Genomic DNA, 17500 nt, shown 5'->3' with positions numbered 1-17500 from the left:
AAGTGAATCTCTCCACGACCTCAACATCCTCACCACAAACAGGCAAAGACAGGGTAGCAGCATCCAAGATGTCAATGAAAGCCTGGATCTTAGTTTTGACCCAGGAAACCCATAATCCCAGCGGCTCCGACTCCTTATTCAGCACCTCGAGGGCCCCCAAAAGGATTTCTATAGCCTCCGCAATGATGACTGCATCATCTGTGAAATCAAGGTCAGAGATCTTGACATTCCCAAACGATGCAGCGCAGCTTCATCTCTCCGACATCCTCCCCAGAATCCAGTCCATACAAGTGCTGAAAAGTGTGGGTACCAGTACACACCCCTGACGAACTCCAGTAACAACTGGAAATAAGTCAGGGATATAATAAACAAGTCAGAGAATAAGTCAGAGAGAGGAAATAAGTCACAGAAGTCCTTGACATATTAACTTGCTTTTTTTCAATATGTGAGGTATCTATAATTTGTAAGGAAATTATACATAAAAAAACAATTACTTATTCATGTACATTATATGTCTTGATCTACTTTATTGGTGTCTCTTGGACTATTGTGAGTATCTCCTTATAATTTAGAATTTTTGAACATTCGATGCACCATCTTATATGATCACGAATTAATAAGAGGAGTTGCATGTTTCTCCTCAATCCAAAAAGTTTACAAATTTGCAACAGTAGTAATTAAAGTATGACTGACCTTTAAAGCCTGAGAAGATGTTTGCAGTAATTGCAAAGTGACAGAAAGATATGAGAGAGATATGTTTTCCTCAACTTGACTGACATAAAGATAACTCATGGTAAGTGTTAATGCAAATGTAATTAGTCCTGACCTTGTCACTAGCAGAGGTCATTAACTGGCTTTGGAAGGCATTGACAGTGGTTGCATTAAGAGTTCTTAATTTCCTGATTGTTTACCTCAATATACTCACAATAGTGCAAATATACCTAAATATTATGATGTGCCTAGTTTAGTTTTTCTTTCTAGTTTTAGTGGCATCATGGTTAGAGTGTTTTGTGTGTCCGCTTTGAATCTGGGAGGTCGTGGTTGAAGTCATGTTTGGAGTGTCTGCTCTGAAGCTGGGAGGTCAAGGTTGACGTCATGGATTTCTAGCTCCGTCGCTGAACTATGCTATTGACAGTAAAGCAGAAGACAAAAGTGGTGGCTCTGTGGTATGAGACTAAATCATATGTAGACACCCGCTGGAAGTTCTGCCAGGAATACGACCTCAGAACACATGATGGACCCACAAATTGTGCTATTCAATGTATTGTGAAACATTTTGAGCACAAGGATACGGTGCACAACCAGAGCAAGGGCAACAGTGGTAGGCCAGCATCAGTAACCAAGAGCCAAGCCAACATCGACACCGTGCGGGATTCTGCAGTGGACAGTCCCAAGAAGTCCCACTGCCGGCGCTCCCGGGAGCTAGGCATCAAACCAACATCAGTCTGGCGTATCCTTACTAAGGAACTGAAGCTTTTCCCATCAATGATCTCTCATGGGCATAAACTGAGTCAAGATGACATGAGAAGAAGACTTGATATGTGCAATTGGCTCAGTGACAAGATGTGCACCAACCGCCCTGCCACACTGGATGATCTGAAGCAGGAGGTGTCAGACTACCTTCAGGTAGTGCCACATGAGACTTTCAGGAAAGTTGGGCAGAACTTTGGAGTCAGGATGAATACCTGGCTGAACCATGGAGAGGCACACATCGAGAACGTCAATTACAAGGATTTTGCGTAAATGCCAATTTCAGACCTTGGGCTCTCACTAACTCGAGCAGTGACTTAATGCAATAGCAATCAGTGATAGAGAATACCATGTCATAAGCTTTCAAGAAATGTTTTGGTCACGTTCCTGAGGTTTCTTTTTCTTTATAAATAAACATTTAAAGTTGCATCACTCTTTTTGAAACACCCTGTATATCTTACAGTTTTGATGCTTATGTGAACAAAACTCACCCATCATCTAAAACTTCTGTATTTTCTTTTGCTTTGCTGGACAAACATCAGCACATTAAATCTGTTTCTTATCCTATACATAATGACTTGATTTATGGTCTTTACCTTTTTATGTTTGTTGATGCATCCTTTGGCAAACTCATGTAATATTTTCATTGTTTCCCTATAGATCATTGGCCATAGCATGAGCCTGTAAAAATATCTATCTGGTCTCATTATTCACTTTGATGAGCTGAAAGGATGGCGTAGAGGTACGCACAACTGCCCCTAAACGATCGAGCCTGGGTTTGAATCCTGGTCCAGCAATAAACTGTCACCTTGGTGTTTCACAGGCAGGGTGATTCATCAATATGTGTGCTGTCCCTCGAATGGACGTTAAACGAAATGGACGAATGAATTGTCCACAAACCAAGGCATACAGAGTTGGGGGAGAGTGGATGTCAAGAGTCCTGCCATTATGCATACGTAATAAATGGATGGACCCAGCCTAACAATCCTTTTGAAAATCGTTTCTTGAAAAGAAAAGTCTATTTAGCCGATGTTTTGATCGATGAGCAACAGCACATGCCTGCTATACCTCCATTTTGGATCATGAAATGGATTATTTGAAGCTGGGGTCTTGCATTCCTGACCCCAATCTCTGCAATCTGTCCTACTGATCGGTGCCAACGCGACAGCAAACACATAAAATAAATGTTATGCTGTTATGAGTATCACATCTTAAAGGTCACACAACTTGTATATTGTCGAGATGAAAGGCCTTCTATTGGAATCATATTTACACATGTATGGTTTTTGAAAAATCAAATATGATTTAAAAGATAAATGAAGTAGCATGAAATTGATTTACAATCTTATTCAACAATATTCAAGACAATATTGACAAAACAAATCGTGTATCTTCTTCTTTCATGACTGAGCCTCGATAAAGAAAAATGTCCTTGATTTCCCATAGACCATATGCAATATGTAATTGTAAGCAGGATGTTGGTAAGCAGGATTGTAGGTAAGGTAAGCAGGATTGTTAGGTAAGGCCAGATCAGATCTGTGACTGCCACAGGTACCATGTAAACCCCTACTAACCTGTTCATGGTCGAGCGTCGACGACTAAACTGTCTCCCCCACCAGGTCCTCCTGGTGTGGAGGGTGTATGGATGTGGACACCCAGCAGGATTATATACAAAACCTGTCAAAGGGTGGAGGAGCTCCTTGTGAGCCAACGGCCATCCATATATTGTGCCAAATGCGTTTGCGAACATCCTCCTGCAGTTGGTTACCTTTCCGAGGTGGTTGGTGGCAGGATTTGCACTCCGGCCACCACAAAACACTTCACTTCTATAAAACACACTGGTAGTGTGTGTCGGGGTGGTGCTGAGGTGTCGTCCACCAGACGGCGGTCTCCTCGGGTTAACCTGAGGTGATCCCTTTGGGTGGGTGCCTGGAATGTCCAATCCCTAAAGAGATGGGGATGGTCCAAGAATCTGCCTGGGGGATGGCCAGACAGAGGCCCCTGGAGTACCGGCAGAAAGTTATTTGTGGCCAACATACCATTTTCCAGTACCGAGATCAGGAAATTTGCCCAGCAATGGGGGTTGAAGGTCAATGAAGGTCAACCTCATGTCCTACATATCCACAGTCTAATGGACAATCCGAACATGCCATACAGACTATCAAGCAAGGACCCAGAAAAGCCCTCGAAGGTGGCAACAATAGCCAATTGATGTTACTGACCTATCAGACTGAACACACCACTGGCAGGTTTTCCATATTCCCGAGCACAGCTGTTAATGAGCAGCAGGCTCAGAGATCAATTTTCGTGTATGGACAATGCCCTGGAACCACAGGTTCAAGCTGATGCATGGTGTATGTTGGTACAGCAACACCACTGAGCTAAACACTTCTACTATCGAGGCACCAAAGACTTAATGTCATTATTACCGGGGGACAGCACTTGCGTACAACGAAACAAGACCTGGGAGCTAGTAGTTGTTATGGCTGAACACCACACACCGCGTTCTGATCTCATCACCACTCCAGAGGGGAATGTCAACTGTTTTGGAATCATAGGCACCTCAACATCACAGATGAGCCTCATTTACCCATTGTTCCACTACCAGAGTAGATCCAACAATGGAAAACTGTGTCCCCAACAAGTTCCCAACCAGACTTTCCACCACCAGAAGCAGAACTTCCAGCACACTCCACCTCACCGCACACCCGATGTTCTTCTCGATTCACCAGATGTCGAGAACATTTTGAAGACTACATCATGTGATTTCACTCTTGTTATTTGATTCCATGGAAGCGTTCTCCAAAGCTGCTTTTCCTACTTTCAGGTTTTCATTGTTTACTCACTAGTTTGTCGACACTTTTGCTAACTTTTCTGTTGTGTGTGTAACCTTAAATCCATCTAGATAGTGGTTTGGATGGGAAGGATGTTGTATGTAGGTTTTCTAGATCTAGTATCACATGATCTCTGCATGTCACTTCCCACTACATGACACCTCAATAGTGTGTGCACGCTTTTCCTGTATGCTGGTCCGATTAATTCATCCATCCATCCATTGGGACCATGCTCTGTGCAGAGCGTTGGTGCTGCTGAAGCAGTCTCCTTGGCTACTGGGCACAATCCTGGACGGGTCGCCACTCCGACACAGGATACCAGCAAGCTGGCACTCATTTTGCCGACCTTGGAAGGATGACAGGCAGAGTCAACCCCACCTGGTATTAATTTAACAGTCAAGTGGGATTTGAACTCAGGATCCTCGGATCCCAAGCCTACCACCCTAAGTCCGATCAAAACAGTGCAGTTTTTATTCTTCACAAAACAAGATTGTTTGCCAAATTTTAGAGGCCGAGACGTGACCCGGCAGTTTTAACAATTATTCAGACTATAAAATTAACTTCATTTCATCCTTTTCTGTTCTTAAAGACATACAAGACCAAAATGTTTGTGCCGTGATGATGAAATATGTAGAAGAACACTTTTGGTTCTCCTGAACATGAAAAAAAAACAAAAAAAACAGTGAATGCCCTTCCTGAAGGCCCTGTCACACCTTGACGTTTCAGCCAGCGTATGGCAAGGTATCAAAATGTATGTAAAACGCTGGCGTATGCTGAACTATTGATGTTTTTTTTTTCCAGTTTTGGACGTATTCATAACGAGTTGGACGTATGCATTACGTATTAGTAACGTACACAGAACGTTTCGATAACATATAGATAACTTATATTAATGAATGCTGAACCTGTTGTTGGCCTTCACAACCTATGCCCAATGATAGTCTAACTTATGCACAGCGCGGCAGCGTATCGCTGAGGATCACGTGGCGTAACCTATTAAAAGGCTGCGGCTCAACGATTCAAATCATAACCGCACTAGACATCGAAGTGTCAGGCTGCTGTCACACCTTGACGTTTTAGCCAGCGTATGCCGATGTATGAAAAATTTTCCGAATACGCTGGCACACGTCGAATACGTTTTGGGTAAGTTTTGTATACGTTAAGAGCACGCTGAAGCACGCTGGCATACGTTGTAGTACGCCGAGTACGTCGACAAATTTTCAGCATGTTGAAAATTTTTCGACGTATGCCAGCGTATGACTCACACGCTCCGCATATGCTGGCCATAAGTTGTAGGCACGTTACGAGATCGTTGACACACGTCGACAGACGTTACTTGTAAGTTACTCATAAGTCGAAACACGTCGAGGTAATTTTAGCGTCAGTGTTCCAGACTCCCTGGTTTTTTTTTTCTTCAGCATCACGGTGATGTTGACACTTCGATTTCTAGTGCGGTTATGATTTAAATCGTTGAGCGGCAGCCTATTAATTATATTATATTATAACCGCACTAGAAATCAAAGTGTCAACATCACCATCATACCGAAGAAAAAAAAAACCAGGGAGTCTGGAACACTGACGCTAAACATTACCTCGACGTGTTTCGACTTATGAGTAACTTACAAGTAACGTGTGTCGACGTGTGTCAACGATCGCGTAATGTGCCTACAACACGTTACTCATAAGTTAGAAATAAGTTTCGGGTATGCTAAACATTACCTCAACGCATTTCGACTTATGAGTAACTTACAAGTAACGTGTGTCGACGTGTGTCAACGATCGCGTAACGTGCCTACAACTTATGGCCAGCGTATGCGGAACGTGTGAGTCATACGCTGGCATACGTCGAAAAATTTCAAGCATGTTAAAATTTGTCAACGAGCTCGGCGTACTACGACGTATGCCAGCGTACTACGACGTATGCCAGCGTACTATGACGTATGCCAGCGTGCTCTTAACGTATATAAAACTTACCCATAACGTATTTGACGTGTGCCAGCCTTTTAGACAAATTTTTCATATGTCGGCATATGCTGGCTAAATCGTCAAGGTGTGACAGGGCCTTGACCAAAAAAGGTCAGAAAGGGTATCGACTGGGCATCCTCCATTGTACAAAGTCCTTCCTTGGTACAACTGAACTCCTATCTACCTACAAGACTTTCATCTGCAGCGTGATGGAGTACTGCTTTCCCCTCTGGGCTGGTGCTCCTGCCTCACATCGTCCTCAGATTGACGCCATGGAAACCAGGACTTTTAAGATTATTGGAATCTCCCGTGATGAAGCTGAGTCTGTGGGCCGATCACTACACCATCGCAGACAGTTTAGCGGTCTCCCTGTCTTCTATCACCTCCTTTCTGGTGATTTCCATGCTTTACCCCTCCCCCCTCCCACCTCCAGGGTTCTGCAGAGCACATATGGTCTACCATTAACCGCCTTCTGGTGAATCTACCAAAAAACAGGATCACTGCTTACCTCCAATCATTTGTTCCTCTTTGTTTCCACCTGTGGAACTAACTTCCACATCCTCTTCAATCTCAATCTTCCCTCGAGGTCTTCAAGGCAGCTGTTCACCACTATCTCAGAGAGTTCATAATCCAAAACCATGATCTTTTGTACCCTCCCCAACCCTCTCCCCTCAGCCAAGTCCATCCTCCTTCCAAATTTCCAGTTTTTCCTCCTGAGAATTTCCTTCTGTATCCATTTTGTCCACCCCATGCATCCTTTCCTGACCCCCATTCCTCCACACACCCATTGTTTGTCTGCCTCCTCCTATGTTGGCCTTTGGCTCTGCTGTTGGTGTTTCCCCCCTTTATCTGCTGTTCCTTTTGTTCTGTTGCGTCGTAATCTGTTCAGTGTACTCGTGCGAGCTCTTCCAGGAGCCTTGATTATATTTTCAAAAAAAAGGGATACAAGAATAGACTATTGCGCTTCAGCTATAATATCCACCACCAATAGTTAACATGATAGTGTATTCTTGTGTTGAGAAAAAAGAGTAAATAGCTGGCTTGAACAGTTACCATTCATTCATTACCTCTGCCACCTCTTCAATGGAGGTTATGGTGGATGGAAGTGGATGGAGGTTATGTTTTCACCCCTGTCTGTGTATCTGTGAGCAGGATATCTTTAAAAGTTGTTGACGGATTCGGACAAAACTTGGTGGACAGTTTGGGTGTATGACAAGGACGAATCGATTCTATTTTGGTGAAGATTTGAATCAGGATACGATAGTTATTTAATTTTTAATTGATTCTTCACAATCGAGAGATGGGGTCAAAAGCTATATATAGCAGGATATCTCAAAAAGTTATGTCCGGATTCGAACGAAACTTGATGGATGAGTTTGTTAGGCGACAATTACAAGTCGATTCGATTTTGGTTCAGGTCCAAATCCAGATCCAGCCTATCAGTGGGATACAAAACATAACCTGTTCAGCCTGTTGGAGGGATGTGCTCTACTGAGTGCCCTTCCAGTTGCCCAATGTCATGTTGATTGCACTATCCAGATGTACTATTGTCAAATCATTGGAGAAGATGGAGTGGGAATTCGTTGGGAAAGAAAATGGGAGAGCTCTTAAAATTCTGTCATTTTGCATAGGTATTATGTCGACAGCTCCCACGTGGTTTTATTATGATTCAATTCTGGTGGAAATGTTTACATTTCATCCAGATATTGTAAAACGGTCCACTGTCGTCGCTTAGATACAGGAATACATCAATGTTTGAGATTGATTTTTGATCAAACATTGATTTTTGTGGAGAATATGGACAACTGCTCATGCTGAGCTTGTGAAAGGGAAGGTGTCAATGGTGTTAGAAGACATCAGAAATTGACAATAAAAGTGAAGCAAGGAGTGCGGAGGAGGGGGGCTTTTTCTGCTTTTAGGGGATTAAGCTTTGCAGTTTCATTGAGGGTTAACAGCATCTCATCACACAATACAGTCCCTATTGTTATCTTTCGTCATGCAACCACTGCTTGGTAAAATAAACATACACGACATGTATTTCCAAGCTGATTGCAAATCTCAACTCCTTTGTTCCTCGCTTCTTCCATCTGTGGAACCAGCTTGCAGAGGTCATTCATTCCCACTATTCCCTCCAGGGCTTCGAGCAGGTAGTGCACCACCACCTCATGTCATCCCCCATTAATCCTTCTGAACCCAAACCTCCTGCCGGTTGTGCCAAAGTGTTTCCCCTCCATTCCACTGTCAATTTAACCTTGCGTAATCTTTCATGAGCCTCGCTCTTGCAGAGAAATACAAAAGTAATCCACGATCTCCATGCTCTTCGCCATGTACGAACAGTGAGTGCTAAGGTTTCCCATTGGGTGAACTGACAGAGCAGGAATGGCATTATGTTGGATTACTTCCCAAACTTTTTGTACTTTAAAGCTCAAGGCCACAACCTCAGTAATTGCTTCTCAATCCATGAGGTTTTGCATACCCTCGCACACAGACGGATTGACTGAACTGTCTTCTGATGCTCGGGAGTGCGTGAGAGAGAGAAAGAGAGAAAGAGAGAAAGAGAGAAAGAGAGAAAGAGAGAAAGAGAGAAAGAGAGAAAGAGAGAAAGAGAGAAAGAGAGAAAGAGAGAAAGAGAGAAAGAGAGAGAGAGAGAGACACGGTGCAGGGACAAAGCTGCGGAGGGGTTGAGATATTGAAAGGGCTTTGGGAAAAGTAAGGAGTTGGATTCGATGACATCATAACCATCATTCATTACTTTTCAAGGTGGATCCAATTTGCGTGCATAGTTCCCTGGTTTACTCGATAAATGGTGTCACGATACATTGATACTGCAGGTGCACACTGCTATAATTATAACGAGCAGTGGGGGCGAAAATTGCAATCCAAATATAGCCAATTCGTTCAAAGGAAGGTTCTAAAAACTGGGAATTATTCACACAGGATAGCGAGCTGAGGCCACATTTATCCTTTAAACATCGTTTGGAGTCCACCACTATATAGCCGGACCAGCAGAGCTATATGTCTGGGATGGAGGTGATAAAGTGATTCATAATGGATGTCTGTGGGACATGCAGTTCTTTATGTCCAGAAACCACATCCTCTCAACACTTTGTATGATGACCCCCTTTAGAATGAGCAGTGTAACATCGATTTCTGCTTGTTTATGTAAATGGTCGCATTGACATTGAAGACCATAAATCACCCTGGACAAGTCTTTTAGCCATGGCGTATGGTGTGTAAGAAGGTATAGGTACTCTGAAAATGTGTTGCAATTAAATATCATGATGTGGGTGTTAGTCTTAGGAGCAATCTATTTATTACATATGCGTCGGTTTGGGTGGGAGGCTGAATTAAAAAAACATGAGAAGGGAGGATGATGATGATGGATAGATAGATAGATAGATAGATAGATAGAAAGATAGATAGAGATAGAGATAGAGATAGAGATAGAGATAGAGATAGAGATAGAGATAGAGATAGAGATAGAGATAGAGATAGAGAGAGAGAGAGGTTATCGGGATGTGTTGGTGAAGTGGAGGTGCTGGCAGAATGGCTAAGAGGTACAGCGACTCACCTCTGAGCCATGTAAGTTCGAATCTTGGTGCAGCTACACAAACTGTCATCCTGGTGTATCATACATACTTACATGGTGAGCATGTGCCACAATGTGCTGATGTGTCCACTTTCTGCTGGCACTCCAAGGGCTTCTGGCAGGCCATCCCCCAGGAAGATGCCTAGCCCATCCCCATCTCTTGGGGGTAGGACATTCCAAGCACACACCCGAAGGGACTTCCTCTGGTTAACCTGAGGAGATTGCTGTCTGGTGGATAACTCCTCAGTGTGTCTTATGGAGTGAAGTTTTTTTTAATGATGGTCGGAGTGCAAATCCTGCCACCAACCTCCTGGGGAAGGTAAACAACTGCAGGACGACGTCCGCAGACACAGTTGGCACCAGATATGGATGGCCGTTGGCTCACAAGGAGCTCATCCACCCTTTGGCAGGTTTTGTATTTCATCTTGCTGGAGGTCCATGTCCAAACACCCTCCACACCAGGGGGACCTGATGGGGGAGACGGTTTAGTTGCCGACACTTGACCATGAACAGGTTAGTATGGGTTTACATGTTGCCCGTTTACATGAAAATGATGCTACCTGCAGGTGTACTCTAGAATAGGTAAGCCCCGTGTTGGCTTAACGGTGAAGGTGGCTGAGTTAAGATCTTAGGGTGTTGAGTTCAACCCCCACCGTTGAATTAACACTAGGTGGGTTGATTCAGCCTGTGATTCTTCGCCATTCTTCTGAGGTCGGCAAAATGAGCACCAGCTTACTGGTAACAGAGGGCACTGCATCAGTGGCACAGCCACATCCTCAATAAAATGAAGCAACCTGCAGTCACCTGCTGTATACGAAAGAAGGAGAGTAAAGAAAGAAGGGAGGATGATTCGTATTCGTAGTACAGTACTGTGTTCTGCCCGATGCCCAAAAGCAAGTTCAGCACTGCCGAAGCAGTTTCTTGGCAAGGACTATACTGGCTGGTTTTGCCATTGTCTTCCCAGGGGAGGATGATTTGGAGAGAGAGTGGGTGGTTATAGCGGAGTGTGCGAGGTGTGTCGAGAGAAGATGGGACTACAGGGGAGAGAAAGGAGGATGATAGAGGAATGTGGGTTGGGAGGAGATTGATGTACATGGCAAGGAAAGGAATGGTGTGCTCAGAAAATACGAGAGGGAGGTTTGGGCTGAAAGGTTCTGCCACACCTATGTACGTAATAAATAGATGGCCCCTGTAAAAATTAATTCAGTGTTTTTGCTTGTACCCGAATTCGGCGTTTTCATTGCCATACATCGACAATCCATGAGATCACGGTGATGCTTGATGAATGAGAACTGATTGAAGGCACGAAGTTAATAACATACTATATATTAAAATAAGCATTGTGTGAACACGATGATCAGATTATTTAAATATCCCGCATAATCATAGCTCTGTACCATTAGAGACGATAAGTGGTGGAAAATTGTTTGTCTTGCCAATGCAATTACAGCAAATATCTTATTCACACTTCACACTGCGAGATGACAATTGCAAGGACTCTTCGGTTTCAGAAGAACAGAAGAGAGAAGGTAGTTTTGTAAAAGGACACTGTTTAAGTCTTGAAGCATTTCCATGAAGACCAATCCGATTCTTACCGAGGTGCTAAACAAAGAGGGTGGGGGTAAGATGATGGAATCAGAAGGTGGTTGGGGTGAGTCGTGGTGATCGTTCACACCTGGTTCATCTCAGAGCACCATGATGTGTCGCGGAGATGAATTCCAATGAACGAAATCCACTCGCACACCGCACGCACTCTTCCCTTCTATATATATCCAATCCGAGGTACCAAACTCGAAGCAGTTTCTTGGCGTGGGATCATGGTGGGCAGTTTGCCATCCTTCTCCCTGTAGTAGTTAGGGCAGGAATTTGTAATTTGTTCAGGGTGCCGGTGATGGCTCGCCCACTCTTCATGAAGGACACCGTGGGATCTTTAATGTCCACTAACTACTGCCGGTAGACTGGAACACCCAGTTTAGCGTCCATCCGAGAGATGACTTAGTTTCAGAACAGGAAGAGGTACTAGAGATCAAATTGCAAATCTGAGATTGGTCATGGAAAAAGCAAGGGGATATCAAAGGAAGGTGTATCTGTTTTATAGATTATAGTAAAGCTTTCGATTGTGTTGATCATGAATTGATGTGGATTATTCTGAGAGAGATGGGGATGTTGGAGCACCTTCTATGTCTGATAAGAAGCCTGTACACCAAGCAAGAAGGTACAGTAAGAAAAGAGTACGGAGAGACAAAATGGTTTGGAATTGGAAAAGGGGTTAGACAGCTCGGGATGCATTCTCTCCACTTACTTGTTCAATCTGTATTGTGAGTACATCATGAGGAAATGAAACTTGGATGACATAGAGTCTGGAGCCAGGATTGGAGGAAGATGTATCAACAACCTGAAGTACGCTGATGATCCCACTCTGTTGGAAGAAAGTAAAGAGGACTTGATGAAACTGGTGCAGACAGTGAAGAAGGAAAGTGAAAAAGCTGTTTTTTTAACTTAAACCGAAAAAGACTAAAATCTTGTCAACTGAGAAGATCGACGTGTTCAGATTGGAAGACGATCATGTGGAAATGGTGGAAAGTTTCATCTTAATGTGTTCCAAGATTGTGGAGGAGAAATGAATAGACGGTTCACGTTGGGGAGAACAGCAATGTCAGGATTGACAAAAACAAGCCAAGAGGAGGCTGGTGATTGATCTGGTATTTCAAGTTGCAATGTATGGATGTGAATCATGGACAGAGAAAATGAAAGAAAGCAATCAGATTGACAGTATTTAAATCTGGTGTTGGAGATGAATGTTAAAAAGCCCTTGAACTGCCAGAAGAATTGGAACGGCACTCAGTAGAGCACATAGCTCCTCCAGGCTGAACAGGTTACGTTTTCTATCCCACCGATAGGCCTGATCTGTATCCGGACACGAGCCAAAATCGAATTGGCTTGTACTTGTCACTTAACCAACTCATCCATCGAGTTTTGTCATAACCCATCCACAACTTTTAGAAACATCATGCACTCAATGGTGAAGAAATCACTTAAAAAAAAATTCCCGGATCAGAATCCGGATCTTCACCAAAATCGAATCAATTCTTCCTAATCACACACCCAACCTATCCACCAAGTTTCGTCCGAATCTGCCCACAACTTTTTGAGATATCCTGCTCAGAGACAAACAGACAGAGGTGAAACCTTTGGTGGTGGAGATAACAAACAAATCGGTGCTTGAAGAAATTAGAAGGGCACTCGGTATTAATACCTCCACCAGACTGATTAGTTTATGTTTTGTATCCCACTGATAGGCTGGATCTGAATTTCGAGCTGAACTAAAATTTAATCGGCTTGTTCTTGTCACCTAACCAACTCACCCACCAAGTTTTGTCCGAATTCGTTCATACCTTTTTGAGATATCCTGCTTTATGTCGTTTTTAGCCCAATCATCCAATGGTGAAAAATCACTTTAAAAGTTCTCAGATCCAGATCCGGATTCAGATCTTCACCAAAATCTAATCATTTCGTTCTTGTGATGTACTCAAGCTGTCTACAAAATTTCGTCCAAATCCGTCAACAACTTTTTGAGATATTTTGTTCACAAACAGACAGACAGACAAACACAGACACAGACAGACAGACAGACAAACAGACAGACAGACAGAGAGACACACATACAGGTGTAAAAACATAACCTCCATCCACCTTCAGTGGCGGAGGTAATGAGACCATGTGCATTAGAATCGCTGATGTAAAGGCCCGGTCACACCTTGACGTTTTAGCCAGCGATGGCAACGTATTAAAATGTATGTAAAACGCTGGCTTACGTTGAACTTTTGATGTTTTTTTTTAAAGATTCGGACGTATTCATAGCGACTTGGTCTTATGTATAACGCATTGGTAATGGACACAGAACGTTTCGTTGTGTTATAGATAACTTATACCAACGAATGCTGAACCTGTTGTCGGCCTACACAACCGATGCCCAACGATAGTCTAACTTAGGCATAGCGCGTTGCACGCATCGCCGACGATGTCGTGACGTAGCCTATTAAAAGGCTGACGCACAACGATTCGAATCATAACTGCCGTAGAAATGGAAGTGACAACATCGCGGTCACACCTTGGCGATCTTGCCAGCGTATGCCGACCTAAGAAAAATGTGTCTAAAACGTTGGGGCACGTCAAATACGGTATGAGTAAGTTTGGTATACGTGAGTAGAACGCTAAAGTACGCTATCATACGTCGTAGTAAGTAGAGTACGTCAAGATATTTTAAACATGTTCAAAATTTTTGGACGTACTCGGCGTATGACACGTTCCGCATGCGATGGGGATAAGTTTTACACACGATATGTGGACGCTTACACACGTCCACAAAGGCGACTTATAAGCTACTCATAAGTCGAAACACGTCGCGGTAATGTCTTTTTTACGCGAAACTTATTTCTAACTTATGTTTGACGTGCTTTGAACCAATTCTTTACGTAGTCCCAACACACATCGACGTATGTAGACGTATTCCAATGACGTCTTCCGGTCGACAAAAAAAAAATAAATGAACGTGTTTCTAGGTTACAACTGCCATATAAAGATGTGTTCCCAGCGGTTTTGGGAATCGGTATATAAAAATGCTGCTCATAAAAGGGGAACCCAACAGTGTTTTCGAGTGCTTTTTGAGTCGATGTCCATGTCAGCAGTAACAGTATCAGTATCAGTATCAGTATTAGTAGTAGTTTGTTCATGTTGGCAGTAGTAGGTGAGTGTGAGGGGGAGGGTGTGGGTTATGATGGATCGTCCTTGCGTCCGCGTGTCCACGGGTAGGAGACATCTTTTCACCATTGTTCGAAGTTCTTCGCGGCTAATTTTTTATGGGGCTCTTTCAACAATGAGCTATGGCTTGTTTTTACGATTTAGGTCTATTCATAACGGGTTGGACAAATGCACAATGAACTAATAATGTGCATAGAGCGCTTTGATTACTTATAGATACGATATACCAACGAATAATTATCGTGAAGCCGGCGTTCACAAACTATGCCCAACGATAGCCTAACTTATCCATATCGTGCGGCAGTTTATCTTTGCCGGTGACGTGGGGTTTGCTATTCATAGGCTGCCACTCAACGATTTAAATGGCTGCATCTCCACTATTGAAAGTAGACGCTTGTGCTCAACAATTGGATTTTTTTTTACACTCAACGACTTTTAAACGGTACCACTCAGCTATTTTCATTGTTTACAATGAACGATTTAAATTGCTGTCACTCGCCTTTGTTTTTTGACGCTGGCGCTCGGAAATTTTAATCGTTTCTATTGAACGTGCTAAATCGCTCAAACCCCACTATTGAAAGTAGACGCTTGCGCTCAACAATTGGATTTTTTTTACACTCAACGACTTTTAAACGGTACCACTCAGCTATTTTCATTGTTTACAATGAACGATTTAAATTGCTGTCACTCGCCTTTGTTTTTTGACGCTGGGTTTGGAAATTTGAAGTGTTTCTTCTGAACGTGTTAAAACGCGCAAACTCGACTATTTTAAATAGACGCTGCCGATGGACAATTGGAATCATAGCCAAGCTAGACATCGAAGTGTGAACATCCTCGTCATGCCGAAGAAAAGTTTGAAGAATGCTGCAAATAAGTGTCCTGGCCATGGCCGTGGACGCTGACGCAAGGACGATCCATTATACCGACGTCTTTCAGCCTATGAGTAACTTAAAAGTAACGTCTGTCGATGTGTGGCAACGATCGCGTAACGTGCCAACAACACGTTAATCATAGGTTAGAAATAAGTTTCGGGTACGCTAAACATTACCTCGGCGTGTCTCAACTTATGATTAACTTACAAGTAGCATGTGTTGACATCTGTCAACGATCGCAGACCGTGCATACAACTTGTGGCCAGCGTAGCGGAACGTGTGAGTCATACGCCGGCATACGTCGTGAAATTTCAAGCATGAAAAAATTTGAGGACAACCAAAAAGTATGTTTAAAGCCAGCGTACAACGACGTATGGCAGTGTTTTTCAGCGTGCTCTCAATGTTATCAAAACTTACCCATAACGTATTCAACGTGTGCCAGCGTTTTCGAAAAAAAATTCAAAAATCGGCATACATTGGCTAAAACGTCAAGGTGTGACCGGGCCTTTAATCAGAAACCGTCATACTTTGGACATATCATGCTGCAGAAAACGAGTCTGGAGAAGTTAACAATGTTTGGTGTGATTATGTGAAGAAGAGGAAGAGGCAGACATTGTATAAGTTGGACAGATGAGGTAAATGCTGCTACCAAGCTGTCTCTATCAGAACCTCGGGAAGCAGTGCAGAATATGGATGTTTGGAGAAATCTGATCATGAATCTCACCAGATGTCGGGCATGACTTGATTTAACTGGAAAACTACATTAAAAAAAACTATGTATTTGCCTGTCCCCTTCATGAGGATGATTTGAGTTAGGTTTGAGTATTCATTGTCAAGCCAGATTAAATCTGTGACTTGCTACAGATAACATGTAAACCTGACTAACCTGTTCCATGGTCGGGTTGTCGGCGACTAAACCGTCAACCCCACCAGGTTTCCTGGTGAGGAGAGTGTATGATCTGGACACCCAGCAGGATAAAAAACAAAACCTGTCAGAGGGTGGAGGAGCTACTTGTGAGCCAACGGCCATCCATATCTAGTCCCCAACTGTGTCTGTGGACGTCCTCCTGCAGTTGGGTTACTTTTTTTTACGAGTTTGGTGGCAGGATTTGCACTCCGGCCACCGTAAAACCCTTCACTCCGCAAAACCCATAAATGCAAAGAAAACTTAAAACTCACTCCGTGGGAGTACCTGTTATGCTGTTGCCCTTCGCAGGGCAGCTCACCGGATGACGGGATTGGGGCAAAGCCTTCAGGACCCCCATTCCTTGATGATAGGAGGAAAAGCACCGGATAAACTTCCTGGGTAAGATTGTGGTCGTGTGTGTCGGATGGTGCTGAGGTGTTGTCCACCAGACGGCAGTCTCCATGGGTTAACTTGAGGCGGTCCCAAAGGGTGGGTGCCTGGAATGTCCTATCCCCAAGAGAGGATGATCACCTGTCTCTCTCTGTTATCATCTGAGCTCAAGCATTTCAACATTGGTATTGCAGCATTCTCTGAGGTTCGGAGACCGGATAGTGGCGAGATCATGGTGGTTGGTTACATCAACTACTGGTCTGCTCGCTCTGATGGTTACCATGACCAAGGAGTTGCTGTAGCTGTGTCCAATAAGCTGACTCCAATGATAATTGAGGTAACACCGGTCAACAAGCGTATTATGATATGAAGGATTCGTCACTCCTTGGGTGTCGTTTTCCCTGGTCTCTGTATGTGCTCCGAATGAGGCGAGTGATCCCACCGTGAAGGACGCATTCTATGCCACACTCGAGTCTGTGGTTGATCAGTGCCCCAGGCGAGATACTCTTCAAGTCTTGGAGGATTTCAAAGCATCGACTGGAACTGATAGGGATGGTTATGAGACGTGTGTTGTTCCCGATGGGTTTGGAACTGTGAACCAGAATAGTACTGAGTTCCTTCACTTTGCAAGAAGTCATGGACTTAGCGTGGCTGGTTGATGGTTTCAGCACCCATAGGCTCATCGCTAGACTTAGTATTCCAATGCTGGTGA

The 17500-nt window shown here is 43.6% G+C and overlaps 1 long non-coding RNA gene across 2 annotated transcripts in view; it reads right to left on the bottom strand.

The window, feature by feature from the left end:
- The window catches only part of LOC147013929 (uncharacterized), a 57869-nt gene that overhangs the window by 34811 nt on the left and 5558 nt on the right, over positions 1-17500 (bottom strand). The window lies entirely within an intron of this gene.

The sequence above is a fragment of the Eptatretus burgeri genome, chromosome 13 (genome assembly GCF_056783735.1).
Source record: "Eptatretus burgeri isolate ZD-2024b chromosome 13, Ebu_testis_v1, whole genome shotgun sequence".
NCBI lineage: Eukaryota > Metazoa > Chordata > Myxini > Myxiniformes > Myxinidae > Eptatretus > Eptatretus burgeri.
This window is presented reverse-complemented; position numbering and strand designations above follow the sequence as displayed.